Here is a 26,893-nt window from a genome sequence, read left to right as displayed (position 1 = left end):
AGATATGGTTCTTCCTGCGTTACCTTGTGTTTTGCCCCGGTTGCAAGAAGGAAGACGAGCCGAGGGGACGTCTCGTGTTGCAAATGCAGGGTAGCAGAGATCGAAGCTGAACAGGCACAGAGAAATGCTGCAGCTGAAATAGCAAGGTTAAATGGTGAACTTGCAAGCGCGCTGGCTGAACTAGCAATCTTGAAGGCACCAGCTTCCTGCAGCGACAACACCCAGCAGACAAGTCCCCCTCATGGCAAACGGACGAAGATGAATGATGAGCAGTGGCTGGAGCGTAGTGATGCGCCGAAGAGTAGTGATTATTGGCGTAACCCGAGGATGCGATCGTGGACCGGTGCCGATCGAAGAGTGATGATCCGTGGACGACGGAGATGAGTGATCAGCAGAGCCCGAAGAGTGATAATCCGTGGCGGACGAAGCCGTGCAATTACTGACGACTTCTCCAAGATCCATGCCTAGTTAATTATTTGTATTTGCTTGTCAAGAAACTTTGCTTCTATCGTCTCAGATTATCAGAGAAATCATACTTTTCCTGATGTGAATAGTACTGTCAGATCTGGTTGAATATTCACACCCAGATTTATCTTTTTTGTTTCTCTAAGTGTACAAAGTGTGTTTTCTGTAGGGGAACAGGAGACCATTCAACACCTTTTTATTGAATGCCCTTTAGCTAAACTCTTATGGCGTACTGTGAATTTTACTTATGCTCTCCCACCTCCCACCAATATTACCAATATGATTGGTAATTGGTTGAATGGAGTCGATAGACAATCAAAAGCTTTTATCCGGATTGGGGTTTCGCTTTATGTTGGTCTATTTGGAAGAGTAGGAATGACATAATTTTTAATAAAAAACCTTCCTTTCATTTTTTCCAGGTTATTCATATGGTTTCCCATTGGGTCCAACTTTGGGCCCTACTCTCTCCGGAGGGGCAGCGGGATGCCATGGCTTCTGGATGCACACGGCTCCCGATGGTCGCTCGGATATCTTGTGCCAGTGCTGGTTGGCGTCATACTAGAAGACTATGTTGATGTGTAGTCTTACTATGTGTTTCTTTCGATGGTTGATTCTTGTATCAATCCTCGATGATGAGTGATTTGTAAACATTTATACTTTAAATTTTTTTTAATAAAGGATGTGTGCATCATCATGATGCAGAAGCCGGGGATGACCCCCATTTCGAAAAAAAAATGTCGAATTTGAATTTGAAGTTACATGTACATCTCCATAATATATGTGTATGCCTCAAGTTTCACGAGAAATCTAGGGGGGTAGACCCGCCGGGCACACGTTCCGCTGTTTTGGGGGAAGGAGGGGGAGAACGACCGCCGGAGCACCGAAACCCCACCAAATCTTGCATGTGGACCTATGATATGTGTTAAAGTGTGGTGCAAGGTCTAATGGTGCAAAAGTAGCTCCCCTAAACCCTAAACCCTAAACTGGGGGAGGCTTCGAGCCCTAATCCCCTCTAAATCCCTAAACCACGACGCCGGAGCTACGGAACCATGCATCATAAACCCTAACCCTAACCCTAAACCCTAATCCTATACCTAACCATAAATACTTACCTTTAAACTAAACCCTAGCCCTAGCCCCTAAACCCTAGCCCTAACCCTACACCTAACCCTAACCAGTAGATCAGGCACACCCTCGATCGTGTGATAATGGCTCTAGCTGCGGGTATATGTGCCAAAGGGTCCCAATCTTGGTTCTACATGTGTATATGTACTAAACAAACCTAAAAGAATGAAAAGTTACATTGGTGCACCCTCGCGCGGAGAAATCTAGGGGGTAGACCCGCCGGGCACGCGTTCCGCTGTTTTGGGGGAGGAGGGGGATAACGACCGCCGGAGCACCGGAACCCCACCAAATCTTGCATGTGGACCTATGATATGTGTTAAAGTGTGGTGCAAGGTCTAATGGTGCAAAAGTAGCTCCCCTAAACCCTAAACCCTAAACTGGGGAGGCTTCGAGCCCTAATCCCCTCTAAATCCCTAAACCACGACGCCGAGCTGCAGAACCATGCATCATAAACCCTAACCCTAACCCTAAACCCTAATCCTATACCTAACCATAAATACTTACCTTTAAACTAAACCCTAGCCCTAGCCCCTAAACCCTAGCCCTAACCCTACACCTAACCCTAACCAGTAGATCAGGCACACCTCGATCGTGTGATAATGGCTCTAGCCGCGGGTATCTGTGCCAAAGGGTCCCAATCTTGGTTCTACATGTGTATATGTACTAAACAAACCTAAAAGAATGAAAAGTTACATTGGTGCACCTCGCGCGGAGAAATCTAGGGGGTAGACCCGCCGGGCACGCGTTCCGCCGTTTTGGGGAGGAGGGGGATAACGACCGCCGGAGCACCGGAACCCCACCAAACCTTGCATGTGGACCTATGATATGTGTCAAAGTGTGGTGCAAGGTCTAATGGTGCAAAAGTAGCTCCCCTAAACCCTAAACCCTAAACTGGGGAGGCTTCGAGCACTAAAACCCCTCTAAAACCCTAAACCACGACACCGGAGCTGCAGAACCATGCATCATAAACCCTAACCCTAACCCTATACCCTAAACATATACCTAACCATAAATACTTACCTTTAACCTAAACCCTAGCCCTACCCCCTAAACCCTAGCCCTAACCCTACACCTAACCCTAACCAGTAGATCGTGCACACCCTCGATCGTGTGATAATGGCTCTAGTCATGCGGTATATGTGCCAAAGGGTCCCAATCTTGGTTCTACATGTGTATATGTACTAAACAAACCTAAAAGGATGAAAAGTTACATTGGTGCACCCTCGCGCGGAGAAATCTAGGGGGGTAGACCCGCCGGGGCACGCGTTCCGCCGTTTTGGGGGAGGAGGGGGATAACGACCGCCGGAGCACCGAACCCCACCAAACCTTGCATGTGGACCTATGATATGTGTCAAAGTGTGGTGCAAGGTCTAATGGTGCAAAAGTAGCTCCCCTAAACCCTAAACCCTAAACTGGGGAGGCTTTTTTTTGTGAAGCAGCTACATGGCGCGCATTTCAGTATCGCGCGGGACCTCCGCGCGGCGGTAGGATACCTCCTACGCACCACCTATCACATGCCGTATGCGCGCGGAAGCCATCTGGGAATCCCACCCGCTCCCGCGGTGCCCCGCCGAATCCGCCGGAAACCGTCCCGGATCCGAACCGGGGCGACACTTTCCTTCGCTCAATAAATGGAGGGAAAAATGTTTTTAGGTCTAGGACGCGTCATTTTATGTGCTAAATGTTTTCCGTTTCGCGCGTTGGCGGACGGGTGCACGCGCGCGCCCGTACGGCCATACCGCATGTCCCGGCGGCCCCGTTTTGCGCAGCTTGGCAAAGCAAACGGAGCCAAAAATCGAGCGGAGCCGCGTGGCGTCATTTTATGTGTCCCGGTAACCACCGCAAAAGACGGAACTGGGATACGGCAATTATCTTGGAGAACCCTTCACGAACAGTGGCTATCTCGTCCGGAGTTCTATGGCTTTTAGGGGAAATGAGTAGGAAACGGCCCGTTTCACCACATAGTTTGTCTGAACGAGGCCATATTTGGCACGTGCGTGGGCCTTAGGATGGGAAGCAAGGCCCCGGTCGCGGATTTCCAATCCGAACCACGGCGACGGTTTTTCCATTTTCGGGTGCGGAAGGGCTTTTCTTTGTGAAGCAGCTACATGGCGCGCATTTCAGTATCGCGCGGGACCTCCGCGCGGCGGTAGGATACCTCCTACGCACCACCTATCACATGCCGTATGCGCGCGGAAGCCATCTGGGAATCCCACCCGCTTCCTGCGGTGCCCCGCCGAATCCGCCGGAAACCGTCCGGATCCGAACCGGGGCGACACTTTCCTTCGCTCAATAAATGGAGGGAAAAATGTTTTTAGGTCTAGGACGCGTCATTTTATGTGCTAAATGTTTTCCGTTTCGCGCGTTGGCGGACGGGTGCACGCGCGCGCCCGGCACGGCCATACCGCATGTCCCGCGGCCCCGTTTTGCGCAGCTTGGCAAAGCAAACGGAGCCAAAAATCGAGCGGAGCCGCGTGTCGTCATTTTATGTGTCCCGGTAACCACCGCAAAAGACGGAACTGGGATACGGCAATTATCTTGGAGAACCCTTCACGAACAGTGGCTATCTCGTCCGGAGTTCTATGGCTTTTAGGGGAAATGAGTAGGAAACGGCCCGTTTCACCACATAGTTTGTCGGAACGAGGCCATATTTGGCACGTGCGTGGGCCTTAGGATGGGAAGCAAGGCCCCGGTCGCGGATTTCTAATCCGAACCACGGCGACGGTTTTTCCATTTTCGGGGTGCCTGAAGGGCTTTTTTTTGTGAAGCAGCCTACATGGCGCGCATTTCAGCATCGCGCGGGACCTCCGCGCGGCGGTAGGATACCTCCTACGCACCACCTATCACATGCCGTATGCGCGCGGAAGCCATCTCGGGAATCCCACCCGCTTCCTGCGGTGCCCCGCCGAATCCGCTGGAAACTGTCCGGATCTGAACTGGGGCGACACTTTCCTTCGCTCAATAAATGGAGGTAAAAATGTTTTTAGGTCTAGGACGCGTCATTTTATGTGCTAAATGTTTTCCGTTTCGCGCGTTGGCGGACGGGTGCACGCGCGCGCCTCCGTACGGCCATACCGCATGTCCCGGCGGCCCCGTTTTGCGCAGCTTGGCAAAGCAAACGGAGCCAAAAATCGAGCGGAGCCGCGTGTCGTCATTTTATGTGTCCTGGTAACCACCGCAAAAGACGGAACCGGGATACGGCAATTATCTTGGAGAACCCTTCACGAATGTGGCTATCTCGTCCGGAGTTCTATGGCTTTTAGGGGAAATGAGTAGGAAACGGCCCGTTTCACCACATAGTTTGTCTGAACGAGGCCATATTTGGCACGTGCGTGGGCCTTAGGATGGGAAGCAAGGCCCCGGTCGCGGATTTCCAATCCGAACCACGGCGACGGTTTTTCCATTTTCGGGTGCCGAAGGGCTTTTTTTTGTGAAGCACCTACATGGCGCGCATTTCAGCATCGCGCGGGACCTCCGCGCGGCGGTAGGATACCTCCTACGCACCACCTATCACATGCCGTATGCGCGCGGAAGCCATCCGGGAATCCCACCCGCTCCCCGCGGTGCTCCCGCCGAATCCGCCGGAAACCGTCCGGATCCGAACCGGGGCGACACTTTCCTTCGCTCAATAAATGGAGGGAAAAATGTTTTTAGGTCTAGGACGCGTCATTTTATGTGCTAAATGTTTTCCGTTTCGCGCGTTGGCGGACGGGTGCACGCGCGCGCCCGGCACGGCCATACCGCATGTCCCGGCGGCCCCGTTTTGCGCAGTTGGCAAAGCAAACGGAGCCAAAAATCGAGCGGAGCCGCGTGGCGTCATTTTATGTGTCCCGGTAACCACCGCAAAAGACGGAACTGGGGATACGGCAATTATCTTGGAAAACCCTTCACGAACAGGGCTATCTCGTCCGGAGTTCTATGGCTTTTAGGGGAAATGAGTAGGAAACGGCCCGTTTCACCACATAGTTTGTCAGAACGAGGCCATATTTGACACGTGCGTGGGCCTTAGGATGGGAAGCAAGGCCCCGGTCGCGGATTTCCAATCCGAACCACGGGGACGGTTTTTCCATTTTCGGGTGCCGAAGGGCTTTTTTTGTGAAGCGCCTACATGGCGCGCATTTCAGCATCGCGCGGGACCTCCGCGCGGCGGTAGGATACCTCCTACGCACCACCTATCACATGCCGTATGCGCGCGGAAGCCATCCGGGAATCCCAACCGCTTCCCGCGGTGCCTCGCCGAATCCGCCGGAAACCGTCCGGATCCGAACCGGGGCGACACTTTCCTTCGCTCAATAAATGGAGGGAAAAATGTTTTTAGGTCTAGGACGCGTCATTTTATGTGCTAAATGTTTTCCGTTTCGCGCGTTGGCGGACGGGTGCACGCGCGCGCCCGGTACGGCCATACCGCATGTCCCGGCGGCCCCGTTTTGCGCAGCTTGGCAAAGCAAACGGAGCCAAAAATCGAGCGGAGCCGCGTGGCGTCATTTTATGTGTCCCGGTAACCACCGCAAAAGACGGAACCGGGATACGGCAATTATCTTGGAGAACCCTTCACGAACAGTGGCTATCTCGTCCGGAGTTCTATGGCTTTTAGGGGAAATGAGTAGGAAACGGCCCGTTTCACCACATAGTTTGTCTGAACGAGGCCATATTTGGCACGTGCGTGGGCCTTAGGATGGGAAGCAAGGCCCCGGTCGCGGATTTCCAATCCGAACCACGGCGACGGTTTTTCCATTTTCGGGTGCCGAAGGGCTTTTTTTTGTGAAGCAGCCTACATGGCGCGCATTTCAGCATCGCGCGGGACCTCCGCGCGGCGGTAGGATACCTCCTACGCACCACCTATCACATGCCGTATGCGCGCGGAAGCCATCCGGGAATCCCACCCGCTCCCGCGGTGCCCCGCCGAATCCGCCGGAAACCGTCCGGATCTGAACCGGGGCGACACTTTCCTTCGCTCAATAAATGGAGGGAAAAATGTTTTTAGGTCTAGGACGCGTCATTTTATGTGCTAAATGTTTTCCGTTTCGCGCGTTGGCGGACGGGTGCACGCGCGCGCCCGGCACGGCCATACCGCATGTCCCGTCGGCCCCGTTTTGCGCAGCTTGGCAAAGCAAACGGAGCCAAAAAATCGAGCGGAGCCGCGTGGCGTCATTTTATGTGTCCCGGTAACCACCGCAAAAGACGGAACCGGGATACGACAATTATCTTGGAGAACCCTTCACGAACAGTGGCTATCTCGTCCGGAGTTCTATGGCTTTTAGGGGAAATGAGTAGGAAACGGCCCGTTTCACCACATAGTTTGCTCGGAACGAGGCCATATTTGGCACGTGCGTGGGCCTTAGGATGGGAAGCAAGGCCCCTGGTCGCGGATTTCCAATCCGAACCACGGCGACGGTTTTTCCATTTTCGGGTGCCGAAGGGCTTTTTTTGTGAAGCAGCCTACATGGCGCGCATTTCAGCATCGCGCGGGACCTCCGCGCGGCGGTAGGATACCTCCTACGCACCACCTATCACATGCCGTATGCGCGCGGAAGCCATCCGGGAATCCCACCCGCTCCCCGCGGTGCCCCGCCGAATCCGCCGGAAACCGTCCGGATCCGAACCGGGGCGACACTTTCCTTCGCTCAATAAATGGAGGGAAAAATGTTTTTAGGTCTAGGACGCGTCATTTTATGTGCTAAATGTTTTCCGTTTCGCGCGTTGGCGGACGGGTGCACGCGCGCGCCCGGTACGGCCATACCGCATGTCCCGGCGGCCCCGTTTTGCGCAGCTTGGCAAAGCAAACGGAGCCAAAAAATCGAGCGGAGCCGCGTGGCGTCATTTTATGTGTCCCGGTAACCACCGCAAAAGACGGAACTGGGATACGGCAATTATCTTGGAGAACCCTTCACGAACAGGGCTATCTCGTCCGGAGTTCTATGGCTTTTAGGGGAAATGAGTAGGAAACGGCCCGTTTCACCACATAGTTTGTCGGAACGAGGCCATATTTGGCACGTGCGTGGGCCTTAGGATGGGAAGCAAGGCCCCGGTCGCGGCTTTCCAATCCGAACCACGGGCGACGGTTTTTCCATTTTCGGGGTGCCGGAAGGGCTTTTTTGTGAAGCAGCCTACATGGCGCGCATTTCGCATCGCGCGGGACCTCCGCGCGGCGGTAGGATACCTCCTACGCACCACCTATCACATGCCGTATGCGCGCGGAAGCCATCCGGGAATCCCACCCGCTTCCCGCGGTGCCCCGCCGAATCCGCCGGAAACCGTCCGGATCCGAACCGGGGCGACACTTTCCTTCGCTCAATAAATGGAGGGAAAAATGTTTTTAGGTCTAGGACGCGTCATTTTATGTGCTAAATGTTTTCCGTTTCGCGCGTTGGCGGACGGGTGCACGCGCGCGCCCGGTACGGCCATACCGCATGTCCCGGCGGCCCCGTTTTGCGCAGCTTGGCAAAGCAAACGGAGCCAAAAATCGAGCGGAGCCGCGTGGCGTCATTTTATGTGTCCCGGTAACCACCGCAAAAGACGGAACCGGGATACGGCAATTATCTTGGAGAACCCTTCACGAACAGGGCTATCTCGTCCGGAGTTCTATGGCTTTTAGGGGAAATGAGTAGGAAACGGCCCGTTTCACCACATAGTTTGTCGGAACGAGGCCATATTTGGCACGTGCGTGGGCCTTAGGATGGGAAGCAAGGCCCCGGTCGCGGATTTCCAATCCGAACCACGGGCGACGGTTTTTCCATTTTCGGGGTGCCGGAAGGGCTTTTTTTTGTGAAGCACCTACATGGCGCGCATTTCAGTATCGCGCGGGACCTCCGCGCGGCGGTAGGATACCTCCTACGCACCACCTATCACATGCCATATGCGCGCGGAAGACATCTGGGAATCCCACCCGCTCCCGCGGTGCCCCGCCGAATCCGCCGGAAACTGTCCGGATCTGAACTGGGGCGACACTTTCCTTCGCTCAATAAATGGAGGGAAAAATGTTTTTAGGTCTAGGACGCGTCATTTTAATGTGCTAAATGTTTTCCGTTTCGCGCGTTGGCGGACGGGTGCACGCGCGCGCCCGGTACGGCCATACCGCATGTCCCGGCGGCCCCGTTTTGCGCAGCTTGGCAAAGCAAACGGAGCCAAAAATCGAGCGGAGCCGCGTGGCGTCATTTTATGTGTCCCGGTAACCACTGCAAAAGACGGAACTGGGATACGGCAATTATCTTGGAGAACCCTTCACGAACAGGGCTATCTCGTCCGGAGTTCTATGGCTTTTAGGGGAAATGAGTAGGAAACGGCCCGTTTCACCACATAGTTTGTCGGAACGAGGCCATATTTGGCACGTACGTGCGTGGACCTTAGGATGGGAAGCAAGGCCCGTGTCGCGGATTTCCAATCCGAACCACGGCGACGGTTTTTCCATTTTCGGGGTGCCGGAAGGGCTTTTTTTTGTGAAGCAGCCTACATGGCGCGCATTTCAGCATCGCGCGGGACCTCCGCGCGGCGGTAGGATACCTCCTACGCACCACCTATCACATGCCATATGCGCGCGGAAGACATCCGGGAATCCCACCCGCTTCTCGCGGTGCCCCGCCGAATCCGCCGGAAACCGTCCGGATCCGAACCGGGGCGACACTTTCCTTCGCTCAATAAATGGAGGGAAAAATGTTTTTAGGTCTAGGACGCGTCATTTTAATGTGCTAAATGTTTTCCGTTTAGCGCGTTGGCGGACGGGTGCACGCGCGCGCCCGGTACGGCCATACCGCATGTCCCGGCGGCCCCGTTTTGCGCAGCTTGGCAAAGCAAACGGAGCCAAAAATCGAGCGGAGCCGCGTGGCGTCATTTTATGTGTCCCGGTAACCACCGCAAAAGACGGAACCGGGATACGGCAATTATCTTGGAGAACCCTTCACGAACAGTGGCTATCTCGTCCGGAGTTCTATGGCTTTTAGGGGAAATGAGTAGGAAACGGCCCGTTTCACCACATAGTTTGTCTGAACGAGGCCATATTTGGCACGTACGTGCGTGGACCTTAGGATGGGAAGCAAGGCCCGTGTCGCGGATTTCCAATCCGAACCACGGGCGACGGTTTTTCCATTTTCGGGTGCCGGAAGGGCTTTTTTTTGTGAAGCGGCTACATGGCGCGCATTTCGCATCGCGCGGGACCTCCGCGCGGCGATAGGATACCTCCTACGCACCACCTATCACATGCCGTATGCGCGCGGTAGCCATCCGGGAATCCCTCCCGCTTCCCGCGGTGTCCCGCCGAATCCGCTAGAAACTGACCGGGAGGATTTAAACTGGGGCCACACTTTCCTTGGCTCAATAAATGGAGGGAAACATGTTTTTAGGTCTAGGACGCGTCATTTTATGTGCTAAATGTTTTCCGTTTCACGCGTTGGCGGACGGGTGCATGCGCGCGCCCGGTACGGCCATACCGCATGTCCCGGCGGCCCCGTTTTGCGCAGTTGGCAAATTAAACGGAGCCAAAAAAATCGAGCGGAGACGACATTCTAGCTAGGAGAATCCTTCACGATCGAACCGCCACGTTCGGAATCTTGATGTATATAGAATGGGATAAAGCTTGCATATGCCTTATGATAAGCATATAATTAGTGTGTGCAAGAGACATATATTATTTGACCTAATTAACCAAACATTTTCTCGATTTTTTTTATATAATTTAATTATTAAGGATTCTAGGAGTTTCATATATCCCTATATTATTATCATTAAAGGAATGAAGGTGACACACGTTTAATTACATGATATTCTGTTTTTATAAATATTTTAACCTACACCAAATTATATGCATTATTGCGCATTTAATTATTATTGTTTTGCACAAAAAAGCCCCAAAAATTCCCTCCAAAACCCCAAAACCCCAAAACCCTCCAAAACCCCAAAACTCTCCCGCCCAGCTTCTCCCGCCAGCATCTCAAAAAAAAAAAAAAAAGCTTCTCCCGCCAGCTCCAGCTGAAATGTTTTGAATCCGCCCGCCACTAACCTAAGCCGGAAAGGAGGGCAAATGTCCGAAACGCCACTAACCTAAGCCGGAAAGGAGGGACATTTCAGTCAAATCCCGTACGAGCTCCCTCAATTCCCCCATCCCCTCCCACTCCGGTGCGATGCGAACCCCAATTCCCTCCCACTCCGCTCATCCCCACCCGCCGACGGCCACCGACGAGCGGCGCTCCGACGAGCGGACGAGCGGAGAGCTACCCGCCGACGACGGCCGCGCGTGCGTAGACGCTCGCCACAAGATCTTCCGGCGAGTTCCCTCCTCAACCCGACCCCTCGCCCCCACTTCTATGGCCTTTTCTTGGCCTGCTTAGGGTTTCGTCGGCCATGGCTAGGGTTACGGTTTGCTTGGCATGGCATGGCATGGTTAGGGTTAGGGATTTCGTGGCATGGCTTCTTTCCTTGGCTTGTCCAGGGTTAGGGTTGCTCGGCCTGTCATGGTTCTTGCTGCAACCAGTCCATGGTTGCTTCGGATCTTGCTTGGCATGTTCTTGCAAAGAACCGCCGATGATTGCCGCGGATCTTGCCCGGCTCAGTGCTCGTAGATTTTGGATTTGGTTTTCTGCAGCATCTATATGATTACTCGTCGCCGATCTTGCTTGCTATATGCAAGCAGTCCATGTTTGCTTCGGATCTTGATTGGCATGTGTCTTGCTGCAACCAGCCGATGATTGCCGTGGATCTTGCTTGGCTCGAGCTCGTAGAATTTAGATCCGGTTTACTCGCAGTCCCTATATGATTACCTGCCGCCGATCTTGCTTGCCGTATCCAACCAATCAATTAGTGATGCGGATCTTGCCTCGCGTGGGTCTCGCCGCAACTGACCCATGATTGTTGGGGGATTTTACTTGGCTTGGGCTCGTAGATTGTACATCTAGTTTACCGCAGTCCATATATGATTAGCTGCTACGGATCTTTCTTGCCGCAACTAGTACATAATATGATTACCTGTCGCGGATCTTGCTTGGTACAGATCTTTACCAAGGCATGCCCTTTTATATTTCGTCGATGAACATTTATATTGCCCTTTTATCCCGTGTTGATGAAACTTCTCCCAAACAAAGTTTGGGAGCCCCGTTTATCCGTACATGCCTACAGCTTTTTCTCGTGTACATGTCTATTGTTGTATTAAGGGATATGTCTAATGATTATAACCTCGTTATCTTCTTAGGTAATACTATCAAGGTCCGACCTACTTCAAGGAGCAAGGTGAACCAGTGTGATTGTTGATCCACATGAACCTATGTTGCTTGGTTCTTTAATTGCATCCATATGTTGTATCTCGCCGTCACTAATTGTTATTCTTTTCGTGCCAAGCACATATCCAACCCATCAACATCGTGCATGGCAAAGACCGGGAAGAAGCAATCGGCTGGTATGCGGCTTCATCCTAACATCATTGTGTCTAATTGATGCTTTTAATCGGGTGTCGGGGTTTTTGGCTCTGTCTGAATATTTCGTACCCTAGGATTAAATGAAACTAAAAGTTGAAAATTGCTATGATTAAACAATTTACCTTAGTTGTTCGAGTTGGCTTGCTTCTATGCATTTCAACCATCAATCTAATGGTTACATATTTTTCTCATACATGTAAAGAAGCGCCCCTCACCGAGATAGAGAAGGACAGGGCTAGGACAATGATGCGGAACAACCGTGTCTTACAATCCCCGGGTCTCCCCGCCGTAGTGTCAATTTTTAGGAAGTCACATGGTGGTCGAGGTGGAGGTCGTTCCACACTTTCAAATGATGAGTCATCTGCCATAACACAAGGCGAGAGCTCGGATTATCATCCGAGCAATGACCAATTGGTTGACCAGGAGGATGGGGAGGTTGAAGGGAGTATAGGGGAACACATTGAGAAGGTGCATTCTCGCTTATCATCTTTGGAGCGCCGGCATTATTTGTATCCGTTTTCTTATTTCTGTTTTGCTATAACCTCGTGATGTAATGCCATTTTGTTTTGCTATTTTTGCGAGGCATTGAAGGATCCCAAGAGTAGAAAGAAAAAGGCTTCGTTAGAAAGACAAGCCCAGGGAGGAGGAGTAAGAGGTTGCAAAAGGAACAAAGTTCAATGCCTCCTCGTTAGAGTGTTTGCCGATGCTCCAGGAGGGGGAAAGAGGCATCCGGAACCCGTTGCTCGAAGTTCCTTCCAAAAGAGTCACCAGGAGGACATCAAGTGAAGCGTCTGCAACCAACAATGAAGATACTCCGCCCCGCAACAATCGCAGAAGCTCACCGCAGATTGATGAAAGGATCGATGAAGCAAGCACTGTTCGCAGGGACACAGGTCCTACTGCATCTGATGTCATGGTCCATCAGCACTTTGATTCTGATGGTTTTCTTGATCCTGAGGATGATGAAGGCAAGTTTTTGTTGGACAGACTGTCCACACTATCTACCTGCCTTTTTTGTTTATCTTTATAAACTCTTTTGGTTGTGGGTGCCGCTTTCGACATGATCTTTGTATGTATGCTATTCAGGTGGAACCACCGCCGCAGTGGCCGTAAAAGGAAGGGCACCGGGCCGGAGCGGATTTGCAAGGGGATGGGAGTCAAGCTTACCATTGAGATTCCTCCAGGGCTGAAACGTCCCGAGAAGCCTTTGCCTCGCCGCCAAGTTTGCATCGGAGGGTGGAATGCTTGCAAGAGGCCGGATGCCGCTCCTTCCGCATTTCAAGTTGTACAAGAGGGATGAGAATTTGTTGGCCGACTTCGTTGGAAAGATGGGGGTAATCTTCTTCATCACCAGCTCATTTGTTAGATGATAGGAGTGCTTGCTTGATTGTTCATAGTTCATGATAACTAACCTCGTCCTTGCCCTTGTTTGCTTTGTAGGCAAATTTCAACATGGACACAGAGTCGGAAGACATCCAGAAGGCTTGCTATGACGTACCGCGGAAAGTGTCGAAGAACAGGCGCTACATCCCGAAAAGGGACTACTTCGACAAAGTACCAAGAAATGAAGTCAGCATCAAGTCCCCGTTAAGGATGTCTCGGATGAAGAATGGGAAGCTCTAATCGCTCCGTGGGTAACCCCAAGACACGAGGTATGTTCTTTGCTTCAGCTTGCAGCTCATTAGTGCTTGCATGGTAGACATGATGCTCATCGTTATAGTGTGCACATTGCTGAATATCATGATTGTGCCCTTCTCGCGTAACACATGTACCAAGAACAAGGACAAGTCGTGTCTGCGGTCAAATTTGGCCAAAAGACCGGCTCTCGTAGCTATGCCGCTCATCCGTATGCAACTCGTAAGAACACTCTTACTGAATTTCCTTTTGCATCTTTCTCTTGTCTCCACAAGCTTATGTTCGATTCTTGGTGAACATCATTTCCGGAGGGAGGAGCGCAGAGGTGAAGAGCTAGATGCGATCGACATCTTTAAGGCGACCCATCACAACGAAGAAGGATGGTTTCTCCGAGGAAGCTCTAGCCGCAATAGTAAGTGACTTGTTCATTTCACTTTTGTGAACCATTCTTGGACCCGCGCGTTTCCCGAATTGATGAATCTTTTGGAAATGGATCTCCAGTGCTGATATGGAAGCCGAGATGGCTATTCCCGTGCCGAAGGTGCACCGCCAAGGTCTGCAGCCGCTCGTTGTTGCAAAGGTTCTTAGCAAGGAAGCCAAGCACGACACTTTCCCCGAAGAATGCCGGACTTCAGCCCCGCTCCACCGTCAAGCTCAACAAGCCCACCGCAGCTCGCCGTATCGGCGCATGTTCATGACCCGGAAGCACAGCTCGAAGAGGTCCCAGGAGGAAGCCGAACGGATGAAGCAGCGAGCTTGCCGCCATCATGGAAGAAGCCGCCGCCCGTAAGGAGAAGCAAGCGGCAAATGAAGCCGCACAAGCTCGGCCGTGACAAGGACTACATGGAGCTCCTCAAGCGGACCGAGGAAAGTGATAGGAGGCTTGCTCACATGATGTCCATCTTCGGAGCATCCGCGAATTAGCTCCCGCTCGCTGGTCGTATCCCTTTTTTGTGTCCCGCCATGGAACTTGGTCATATCCCGGCAGCGTGACAATAACTTCTTACCGTGAATCCGTGAACTTCTTACCGTGAATCCGTGAACTTCTTACCGTGAATCCGTGAACTTTCTTGGCATGTTGGTGAATCTCGTGAACCTGGTCATTTTGCCGCTGTCACTCTACTGTGAAATTTGCATATTTGAAATGTTGTCTTTTATATTTTGCTGTTGAATTTCCTAATTTAATATATGCACTGTTGGGCTATTGTGGGCTCTTAAAAGGCCAAGGCCCAAAGTAGCCTAGAAATATATGGGCTCTTAAAAGGCTAGAGCCCAACAAATAATTAATTGCATTTTCGAAAAATGGGAGTTGAAAAGGCCAAAAAAGGCCGAAGCCCAAAAAACTTGCGAGACCGTAAAAAGGCCAAAGCCCATAACTTTTATGGACCCAAAAAGGCCAAGGCCCAATATCTTTATGGACCCCAAGAAGTCTCGTGGCCCAAAACCTCTGTGGACCCTATAAAGGCCTAGGCCCAAAATCTTAATGGACCCTAAAAGGCCAAGGCCCAAACCCGTAATGGGTCCTAAAAAGGCCACGGCCCAAAACCGTAATGGGTCCTAAAAAGGCCACGGCCCAAAACCGTAATGGGTCCTAAAAAGGCCACGGCCCAAAACCGTAATGGGTCCTAAAAGGCCACGGCCCAATGGAAATTGGCCCGAGCCCAGTAAGTAAAGCAGCTAAAAAGGCCGTTGAAAAAAAAAAAAAGCTAAAAAGGCCGAGGTAATTGGGCTGGCTACGGGCCAAGGCCCAACAAAGCCGAAAAAAAAATCAGAACTAATGGGCTCAGCCCATATAAGGAGCTGAATGGACCGGGCTGAATTCAAATAACGACGTTTCTAATTCGTCACAATTTTGCCACGTCGGATTGCCACGCCGGACTCGGGGCAGGTGCCCATGACGTTTTGGGAACGTCATGCGCCGATGACATTTTAAAACGTCATAAAGCTTTAAGACGTTTTCAAGTGGAACGTCGTAAGCACTCATTGCTGACTCCCAGCTTTCGACGTTTTGAAAGTTGTCACAATAACGTCACAAGTAGCCGTTAGTGACGTTTTAGTGACACCTTTATTTCGTCAACTTATGGCAGATTTCTTGTAGTGTTATGAGAAATGCACATGGTATGGATGAACTCTCACTATGTTGGCCTTCTAAATTTTTCACCCATTTCGGAAATTGGTGCCAATGGGGGAGAAGTTTGGAGGGTTTAAGGGAATTTGGTTATGTCTTTTCTTTGTGCTTAAGCATGTGCCTTTATTGCATTGCATCTTGTTGCTTTGCATAGTTGAATATTTAGAGGAAACTCCACTAAGGCTTTGAATGCCAATATATGCAATGAAAGTCAAGATCATTCACACATGCATATATTATGGGGGAGTTTGTTCTATATATTCAACTTGTTTGTTACTTAAATTCCTTATATAAACCCTCTCAAAGAGATTGTCATCAATTACCAAAATGGGGGAGATTGAAAGTGCATGGAGCCCCCATGTGTGGTTTTGGTAATTAATGACAATCCCTATGGACTAATGTTTGCATTGAGTTATATTTGTAGGAGTTGTCCATAGGCAATGCTTGAACCATATGTTGGCTTCAAGGTTGCAATAAGAAGCAATTGAAGAAGATCAAGTGTCAAGTATGTCTTGAATATGAAGATGAAGTGAGCCCTCAAGTTTAACTTCAAGACATCAACATGAAGAATGAAGAAATGAAGTGCAAGTTCAAGATGAGCCAACTCGAAGAGATCATAAGCTTGAAGCTTGCCATGGAGAAATGAAGTGCTAGTTCAAGATGAGCCATCTTGAAGAGATCCTTTGATTGTCTCTTGCCATCCATATGGTGATCATGGATATGTGAAGTTGCGCCGAAGAAGAAGCTCTCCCATGGTGGTTTATGGGGGAGCAATCTACAAGACTTCGTCAAGCAAGCACAAGCAAGAAAGGCGTTCCATCTTGTTGCAGTCAAGATCGTCATCATCGAGATCAAGTGGAATGCGCAAGTATAAGGTTTGCTCTTGATAGGGTTTCTTTCTCACCGGTCTCATAGTGTAGTTGGAGACCGGTTTATAGTTTAGTTGCCGTACTATCAAGAGGGCTCTCGAGTGAGTAACTCGATCGCATCGTTCGGAGAGAGCTCAAACCTTTGCATACTTGCATCATATTTCTTGGTTGTTATTTGGATATTATCCATGTGGTGATTTAGAGCTTGTGGTTATTTCCATAGCAAGCTCTAGTTCATCGAAAACGGATTCCGCATGAATCACTTGTTGCGTTTTCGATATTGGAGTTTTTCTCGGTTTCTCGTATTGAGAGGTTTCACTCTAAAATACATAGAAAAACCTACCCCACTTGTTCTTAAGCTTTTCACTCTTTGTGGGGTAGCTCTTGTCATCTTCTTTACAACAAAATTGGTTTCACCTAAATCCGAGTTTCCTAACTCAAGTTGTTGCATTTTCCATATTGGAGGTTTTACCGGTTTGCTGTTTATAGATAGGTAAAACCTTTATCCATTTGTTTCTATCCTACCTTACTGGACTATGATGGTTTCCTACATGATCTTGTAGAGCTTTTTACTAGCTTCGAAACGAGCCTAAGATCATCAAAATCGGAGTCCGGATGCAAAAGTTATTCAAGTTTCCGTGAAGCAGTTTTCTGGCCGGAAGTTGGCCGGAAGTTCCGGTGGCCGGAACTTCCGCCCTAGTTCCGGCGAACTTCCGGAAATGACGAATCTGCACGCGAAAGTATACTGTAAGCATTCCGGGGACGCCCGACTTCACCCGGAAGTTGGCCGGTACTTCCGGGGGGCGGAAGTTCCGCCCCAAATGACCGGAAGTTCCGGTTTTGACGAGTTTTGTGCATAACGGGCAGATTTCTCTTGCCCTATTTAAGGGGGTCTTCTTCCCCAAAGTTCCCCAACCGTTTGAGCTCGTTTTTGCCCCCATTGTTGACCTTCTTTGAGCTTGCTATCTCCCTCTCCCTCCCATGAATCTTGCATCTATTTGAGAGATAGATAGAGGAGATCTAGATCTACATCTTCACCAATCAAATCCCTCTCTTTGTGAGGGGAATCCACTAGATCTAGATCTTGGAGAAATTTGGTGTTCCTCCTCCTATTTGTTCTTCCTCTCTTATTCCCCCAATAGCTTTTATAGCTTTGTTGGAATTTGAGAGAGAAGGACTTGAGCATCTTTGTGGTGTTCTTGCCATTGCATTTGGTGCATCGGTTTGAGTTCTCCACGGTGATTCGTGGAAGTGAAAGCAAGAAAGTTGTTACTCTTGGGTTCTTGGAACCCTAGACGGATTTGAGGCCTTTGTGGCGATTTCTTGGGAGCCTCCAATTAAGTTGTGGATGCGTGCCCCAAGCTTTGTGTAAGGCCCGATTTCCGCCTCGAAGGAAATCCCTTAGTGGAACCGTGACCTAGGCCTTTGTGGCGAGGGTCACCGGAGATTTAGGTGAGGCGCCTTCGTGGCGTTCGGTGTGTGGTGTGAGTACCGCATCTTGGGGTGAGGCCTTTGTGGCGTTGGTGTGCATCGAGCAACCACACCTCAAGGTGAGCCTCTTGTGGCGTTCGGGAGCACTAAGCAACCGCACCTCTCCACCGGAGATTAGCACTCGCAAGAGTGTGAACTCCGGGATAAATCATCGTCTCCCGCGTGCCTCGGTTATCTCTATACCCGAGCTCTTTACTTATGCACTTTACCTTGTGATAGTCATCGTGCTTGAAGTTATATATATCTTGCTATCACATACTTGCTTGTATTGCTTAGCATAAGTTGTTGGTGCACATAGGTGAACCATTGCTTAGAATAAGTTGTTGGTGCACATAGGTAAACAATAGTATATAGGCTTTGGGCTTGACAAAGTAAACGCTAGTTTTATTCCGCATTTGTTAAGCCCATCTCGTAAAAGTTTTAAATCGCCTATTCACCCCCCCCCCCCTCTAGGCGACATCCGTGTCCTTTCAGTAGGAAAGGGGTACTGTTAGTTTACCTTCTCCATTGGAGGTGGATCCCGTCGACACAGGCATGGTGGCGACGGCGACGGCGTGTGGTCGAGCGAGAGGTGGTGGCGGCGGTGATGGAGCATCCCGTCGGCACTGTGCTGAACCCTGATCGGTGGGTGTGTTGGTGGGGCGAGTGGCACTCTAGTCAACCTCGTGATCTGTGCCACCGCCCCCACCACTGTATATATAGCACAGGCGACAGGGGCCCACCAACCAAATGCGGTTGGGCGCCCCCGATCAGGGCGCGGACGAGGTCAAGGGCCTGAGTTCGAGCCGTTGGGCTCGGACAGAGAGGAGATCATCCTAACATTTTCTGCACCGGATATGAAAAACAACATGCATTGTTTGGTTGCCTGCATAAACGTTTTTCTGCCCTAGTGGTGCAACACACACCTTATTTGGTTGCAGATATGAGCATGTTGTGGCAACCCCTTCATTTAAGTGTTGAGGTTACCCAGTGGTGCTAACTAAATAACAATACATTCAGCAACAATCAGTTCATGGAAAGTTAATACACATCAACTAGTTACCGTATTGGGCGTGCATCACGAGTAATGCATCACAGGTTCCTCACACGAGGGTTAGTATATACCATCTCGATCAAATTCATCATTACAGACCGGGAATCGGGTTCAAGCAAGTCCTAACTAATGGGGAGATACGAGAGCAACTCCCAAAATTAGCAGATCGTAAAGAAGGAAGCAGAAGCACTAAGCAGGAAACTGCTTCGTAGCCAGGTTCTAAGCCAGGTCACCCTCTCCGATGGTTGCAGCTGACGGTACTCGGCGTACTCTTTTTCGTTGTCTGCAATGGAGTTGATTGTCCTGACCATCAAGTTAGGTTGGTACAACTGCGCCTTGCAGATAAACCGGGGCGTGAAGATCGTCTTCATCCGTGCATAGTTTGTGGTCGAGGTGTTGACGTACTCACGATGCCTCGGGTAGCGCTGCAATCTACAAGGAACAAGTGTTAGTGCGGATGACAATGACATACTGTCATATCAAAGAAGGAACTCAATGAAGCTTACTACCTTCATGTACTCATCCAGCGTCTCTTCATCAGCAAGATAGAAGTATCAACCATCTTCGCTCCACTGGAGAGTACAATCGGATTTAATCTTGCTTATGACGCTTCACTTGGTCCTCCACTTTCTGATGTGGTTGTATACCCGAAGAGTGATCATATGTATGCTAGAGAATGCAAGAACATCAGCAACTACCTTCTTTATATGTGCCTCTTTGAATCCTAAGTTAAAACAGACGCCTCTATAGACAAGCTCAACCAAGCGGTTCAGCACAAACTCTGACATCTTAGGTTGCCAAACCATGGCAGGTTTATTTGCAAACAGATAACGATTAGCATTGGCAGATGGAGTAGAAACATCAGGGGATCCCAATTGTATGATCGCCTACATGACAAATAGCAGAAGAACGTAGCTAAGCATTAGCACATCAATGAACTACCACATCCACATCCTTAAGCATTAGCACATCAATGAACTATCACATCCTTATAGCATTAGCACATCAATGAACTACCGTATACTTAAGCATTAGCACATCAATGAACTACCAAAAAAAAAGAGCGCCCTTACACTCAAAGGAGACACACGCAGCACGGAGGTCGAGGAAGTATGAGAACCTGGCGAAGAAGCATGCAGGACAAACGTCCCCGTGGAAGATTCAGTTGCAACCTGGACAACCGTCCCGTGGAAGAGTCAGAAGCAACCTGGACAACCGTCCCCGTGGTAGAGTCAGGTCCTACCACGACCGGCGAGGAAGGACTGGCCTACAATGGATATATTCTATCAGATCCCCCTTTGTATTCAAAAGTTCTAGATCTAAGGTTTGCAGAAGTTTACAACAACCGGAGTGATCGGCGCAGATGAAGAAGACGAAAAGCCATGGCCAAATGGGGGGATTTGGATTTGGCGGTGAGAGAGCCGCTCGTATATACAGTGCCGAAATTTGGAGGGCGGTGATCGAATTCATCGCGCCGATTTTTCGCCGTTCCGCGCAAGCTCGCGCCATCTCTCCTCGGTGGCTCTGCGGGAACACATTGTTGTCGCTTTTTGCGGAGACGAGGGTGCCTCGCTGGAAACGACCCATTCGGCCGTTCCTCCTGGGCCTGGCCCTGAGCTTCTTTAAGAAGCATGCGATGCAACAACGCGGAGGAGCCCAGAAAACTAAACGGGCCAAAAACTGCGCCCCACACGCGAGCCAAGAAAAATCTAGGCTACCAAACACGCCCCTAGTCATCACGGTATATGGCGGAGAGTTATTGTAACAACAAATCACGGACAGGAAGTACCGGAGGGTCCAAACCATCAAGAGGTCAACACAAAACCTAGGTTCAGCACTCAACAGTATCCCAAAGCTAGTTTCTCTCCACCAAAAATTTCATTTCCAAGTATCCAAAAATCATGAAGTAAATCACACGCGTTACGGAAATTTGTGAACTTCGCACAAATCACAAGATTATATAGTTTATCTTTTGGAACTAAGTATGCAACCCCGGTATTATGTGAATTATGTATAGATCACAAATGTTGTCATATTTAAGCTTTGAACTTTACACATATTTATTACATGTACGTAGTCTCTATGTGCATGCTTTTTTTTTATTTTTTTGAAACATGGAAATACGATTTCTTGGCTCCCTCAAAAAGGTGTCTTTTGGGGTACTATGGACCCCCGTTCCAAAAATGCGCTTGGTGGAGGGTGAAAAACGGAGCCAAGTTTCTTTTATAGTCATATATAATCTTAATTGTATTGGAGGTGTGAGTTTTTTTCTTCTTACAAGTGAAATCAGTAACTTCGCCTCGAAGCCTAGCCATCTCTCTCCCTCCTTGTATGCCTTCTCCCTTCCCTCGACCTCTCATGCTGTCGTCGATGAATGCCACATCCAAAAGCCCCGCAACATTGGAACCCCTCATCGGACTTTGGATGGTGACACGACCACAAATATCATGAAGACAATAGGAAAAAGATCATTCATTCTCATCGTGGGGGCCTCCTTTGATGGGTAGATGGCTGTAGGCATGGTTTGGAGGGTGGTATGGAGGTTGACTATTTTCACCTACTTATTCATGCACTTAGCAGCCACTTCCACTACCATGGAGTTGATGGAAAGAAAGCCACAAAATGGCTGAAGTTTACAGAAAACTGGTCAAGGCCGGTATGAGTAGGGAGATATTACAACGACCTAGAAACCAGAAAAATAGTACAGGCAAAGCAGCAGAATTTATGCCTCATCCAGGATGAAACGATGCTCACTAGCTATCACCCATTTGTTTGCCTCAGTCTTGATGTGATCCATGAGGGTGTTTATCGGTTTTAAAAACCTTCTCAAACACTCTATTATTTCTTTCTCTCCAAACTATATCAGGTGATCAACATGACGAGCGAGTACAACTTCTTCCTCTTCTTACCTGTGAGTGCATCTCTTGCTTGCTGCCACCAAACTTGCAAAGAAATGTCAGTGGTAGGAGTACGGTGTTGTAACTGAGCCCACTAAAGCAGGTTGCTCCAAATAATATTCACGACCGAACATCTAATAAAAAGGTGTTGGGCGTTTTCCTCCGCGAAGTTGCAGAACATGCATTTCTCATTATGGGGAAGCCCATGCTTCGCCAAACGATCAGTAGTCCAGATTCTCCCCGGACAAACAGCCATGCCGCAAGTTTACAACAAAAAGGAGCCCAAGATTTCCAAATTGCAGAGGCAGCGTTCCCATCCCACCTTGGTTTTGTAATGAGCCTTGTAAAGTGATTTAGTGGAGAAGGTACCATTTGCCTCCCACGACCAATTCCATCAGTCCTCCTCATCCGGATCAAGATGCATAGAGTTACATTCTTCCCAAATAGCCAACACATGCATGAAAACATTAATTGTGATTGCCTTCTTTATGTCTTCGATCCATTTTCACTCAACACCGATTGTACTAGGTTTTCCATGTGGAGTTGATGGACATAGACACAACTTTTTTTTTAAGGGAAAGATACAAGGTGGGAGGGGGGCCTTGGCATATTGGTTTAAGCATAGTGGTGATGCTGCTGGAATTTATGTGGGTACCATGACTCGAACCCGGGACTCTGAACCCTGGCTATGCGGGTATCAAAGCTCGTTCATTCTCTAGACACAACTTAAATATGCACATATTTTGGTTAAATATCAATGATCTTGGCTCTAGACTAGTGGCTTTGACCATGGCGGTGGTAAATTTCTCGTCACTCACTTAAAAATTCTACAGACGCTAAACTTGCACAAGGTATCTAATACTACCCGAAGCCGGCAAAAGTTGGTGATACGTTGAGCAAAAATTACCCGGGAGATAGGTAATAGACACAAAATGTTAGAGAGGTAAAAGTATTGATGATCGACGCAAAATGTTAGACCTCTCACATCGTTGTGCCACTCCTATGTGTATTATCAAGCGTAGGCATTGGAACGTTAACGGAGGAACAAAAATAAGATGATAGCGTCAACAGCCCAATCAGCGGACCCGCCAGTTCCTCCCCAGCCTCCTCTATCACCTCCTCTATCGTCATCTCACGCGCCACGGCCTTGCCCCGATTCGCACGCGCACGATCTGCAATCCTCTTCTCTTCTCGAGCCCTCTTCTCTTCTCGAACCGCCTTGGCCGATGCCTGCCTCTTCGTCTCATGTACGGCGGCCGGCGGCGCGCGCTCCTCCCTCTCTTCTTCCTCCTCCTCGACACTCTCTTCCTGGGCCATCTCTCCCTCGGCGCCGTGGACGACGTTGCTTATGTCCACGCCGTCTATGTAAGGTATGAAGAGTAGCCCGAGGGCGCCGTCCGGGTGATCTTGGAGCCCGTCGACTATCTCCTGCCTGTCTTTCAGGCTGTCTTTGTCGAGTTTCTCTTTGTCTTTCAGTAGCGGGGGCTGGCCGGGCAGCCTAGGCGACCGGAACTCCCACAGCTCCAGGTCGACACGGCGCTTCTTCGCCACCGCCACATCCAGCCCGTTGGCCTCCACGAAGGCGTGCCAACCGGTGATGAGGCGGTACCCGCCATTGGAGCCGAGGTACTTGAGCCTGATCCCGTACTCCCTGCCGCGGCCGTCGAAGGTGCGGACGCGCAGCCCGGTCCCGCATTGGTTGACCAAGAACGTCTCCTTCTCGTTGCCGGCGTAGATGCCGGTGATGGCGTGGTCCTCGACGCACTCGCGCTTGCACGAGAAGAGCAGCCGGTTCTGGTTCTTGATCACGTCGCTGTCAGAGAGGGCCTTCGCGCAGACGAACCGCGGCAGGGCCGTGGCGCCGAGCCTCTCCAGCTGGCGGCCGAGCTCCTCGCTGGGGCGCAGCGTCCTGTCGTCCGGCGCGATGGGCTCCCACGCCGGCAGCCGCGGCCCGTTGCTCTTGCCCTTGTTCCTGTTCGTTTTCTTCTTCGCCCGTGCCGCCCCGGCCGCTGACGTCTCGGCCTCCTCCATGTACTCGTCGTACGCGCCGAAATCACGCCACGGCGCTGCCACGCCTCCGCTCCGTATCCCGTCGTGCATGAGTTTCTTCTTCTTAGCCTGCCGCGGCGGCGGCCGAGACGTGACGACGGCGATCGCCTTGGAATTGGACGGTTTGGGCCGACCGGACGTAGCGCATGCCGTTTCCGTGTCGTACTCGTACTCGTGGGTTCGGGCTGGAACCCCGTAGGCTCTGCTGGTGCCAGCGCTCCCGGTGTCCGCCGCCCGCCTCTTCTTCGGCGGAAGAACGAACGAACCGTCGTCGGCGTCGCTGTGGTAGTCGCTGCTAGAATCGCTCGTCGCCCTCTTCTTCGGCGGCAAGAGGAACTTCACGACGCGGCCGCCGACCGGCTGCTTGCCAGACACGATGTCGTTGCTGCGTGCGGCGATGCTCCGCTCCGGCTCTACTGCCACCGCCTTCGCGCTGCCACGGCCGCTAGGATCCGTCGAGATTGGTTTCGATTGCATGGCACCGTAGCACGAGCCGACTGCGGGCTCCTGTCGGAAGCACGGGTTGCTTGGGGGCGGCGTCATTGGAGAGGCGAGATTTGGAAATACCTAGATGTCTCGTCTCGTCTCGTCTCGTAGGCAAAAGCATATAAGGGCTGAAATAAGAAGAGATTGATCGGGGTTTCAACTCCGCGCGCGTCCGCTTCAGATACGATCCCGGCCATCTCTTGGTGTCTCCGGCAAGGGAATAGTCTCGGGAGTCCGCGTGCGGTACGAACTGAATTATAGTCGGTTTCCTGGTGGCAGTTTGGCACGCGGCGATGGACCGATCTGAGCAGCTGAGGCCCATACACTTCCAGAGCCCGGGCCGGGGCCTCACTCAACGGGCATGTGCCAGCCCAAATACAACTTATCTATTCTCTCAACTCTTCTGTGTCTGAAATTCAGAATCTTGCAGAGGTAGACAGTTGGCACTCAGTACCGTGACTGTCATCCATCTAAAATAACCTGCATTTTATGAGTAATTCTGATCGGATTATCAGTGTGATAAGTCTGTAAACATCCAGTTGGCACTAGTTCATGAATTTGGAATACAGTACATACCTCATCTCTGTGTCTTACTGTCTTTATACATTGGGTTGATATGGCCCCAGAAAAACATGCAATCACCAGCATTACTAACTGTTACATATCGATGCAAACCATGCAATCATCATTCATTTGGATGAAATTCATAAAAACCTAAGGCTACATAACGCACAGATTCAGAGTTGGCAGTCACCCCTGTTGAGTGGATTCAGTTTAACACTGACGGAGCCTTTGTACCCGAGACTAAAGGCCACTTCTTTTCGGCTTCTACGATGGCTTATGGGGGAAGCTTCTTCCTACCTACTTCTCCCAGAATCTCTGATGCCAAATTTGTTCTGGCTTATACTCGAGTTTAGATCAAACTAGATTATAAGCCAAAACAAATTTTGGATTCGAGCTTCTAGGAGAAGGTGGTGGGGAGAAGCTTCTTCCAGAAGCCAACGGAGAAGCCGAAAAGAAGTGGCCCTAAGCGGGGCGGCTGGGGCATGGTTGCAAGGGATAGCGATGGGGATATGGTAGTGGCCGCGGCCGGTGTTGTTATCTTGTTCGATAAAAGAAATATATTAATATCAGAAGATACTACTGTAATTATATTTAGTTTCTGCAACAACGCAACACCCTAATAGCAGTACGGATGCACACAGCTAAAAAAAAAGAAAACTAAATAACAAAAGTCCCGCTATAGCATCCTAGGCTTAGCAACAACAATACAACCACCACCAAGACAACACCTGAAATACAGAATCTCCAAAAACGACGCCTCTAAGAAGGAAACGGTGCACCAGCGCCGTCGTCGTCCGACCAAAGATCTTAGGTTTTCACCCTGAAGATAGTCTCCGCTCTCAAAACAATGTCTCCAACAAGGTTATTGTCAGGCACAACCAGTTAAGGCCAGATCTTGGGTTTTCACCTTGAAAGGTAAGGTTCTGAACTTAACCTATGTTGCCGCCTGATGTCTACGGGAGCTTCTATTCTTGTAGACAGTGTTGGGCCTCCAAGAGCAGAGATTTGTAGAACAGCAGCAAGTTTCCCTTAAGTGGATCACCCAAGGTTTATCGATCTCAGGGAGGAAGAGGTCAAAGATATCCCTCTCATGCAACCCTGCAACCACAAAGCAAGAAGTCTCTTGTGTCCCCAACACACCTAATAGGTGCACTAGTTCGGCGAAGAGATAGTGAAATACAGAGTGGTATAAATAAGTATGAGCGAGTAGTAACGGCACCGGAAAATAGCTTGCTGGCGTGTAGTTGATGGTGGTAATATGGTAGCAGTAGTAACGCAATAGAAACAAGTAAACAAGCAGCGATAGCGATATTTAGGAACAAGGCCTAGGGATTACACTTTCACTAGTGGACACTCTCAACATTGATCACATAACAGAATAGATAAATGCATACTCTACACTCTCTTGTTGGATGATGAACACATTGCGTAGGATTACACGAACCCTCAATGCCGGAATTAACAAGCTCCACAATTCAATGTTCATATTTAAATAACCTTAGAGTGCAAGAAAGATCAACACGACTAAACCAAGTACTAACACAGCATGCACACTGTCACCTTCACACTATGTAGGAGGAATAGATCACATCAATACTATCATAACAATAGTTAACGTCATAATCTACAAGAGATCATAATCATAGCATACGCCAAGTACTAACACGGATGCACACACTGTCGCCATTACACCGTGCAGGAGGAATAAAACTACTTTAATAACATTGCTAGAGTAGCACATAGATAAATTG

This window comes from Lolium rigidum, chromosome 6 (genome assembly GCF_022539505.1).
Source record: "Lolium rigidum isolate FL_2022 chromosome 6, APGP_CSIRO_Lrig_0.1, whole genome shotgun sequence".
In the NCBI taxonomy this organism is placed as follows: domain Eukaryota; kingdom Viridiplantae; phylum Streptophyta; class Magnoliopsida; order Poales; family Poaceae; genus Lolium; species Lolium rigidum.
This window is presented reverse-complemented; position numbering follows the sequence as displayed.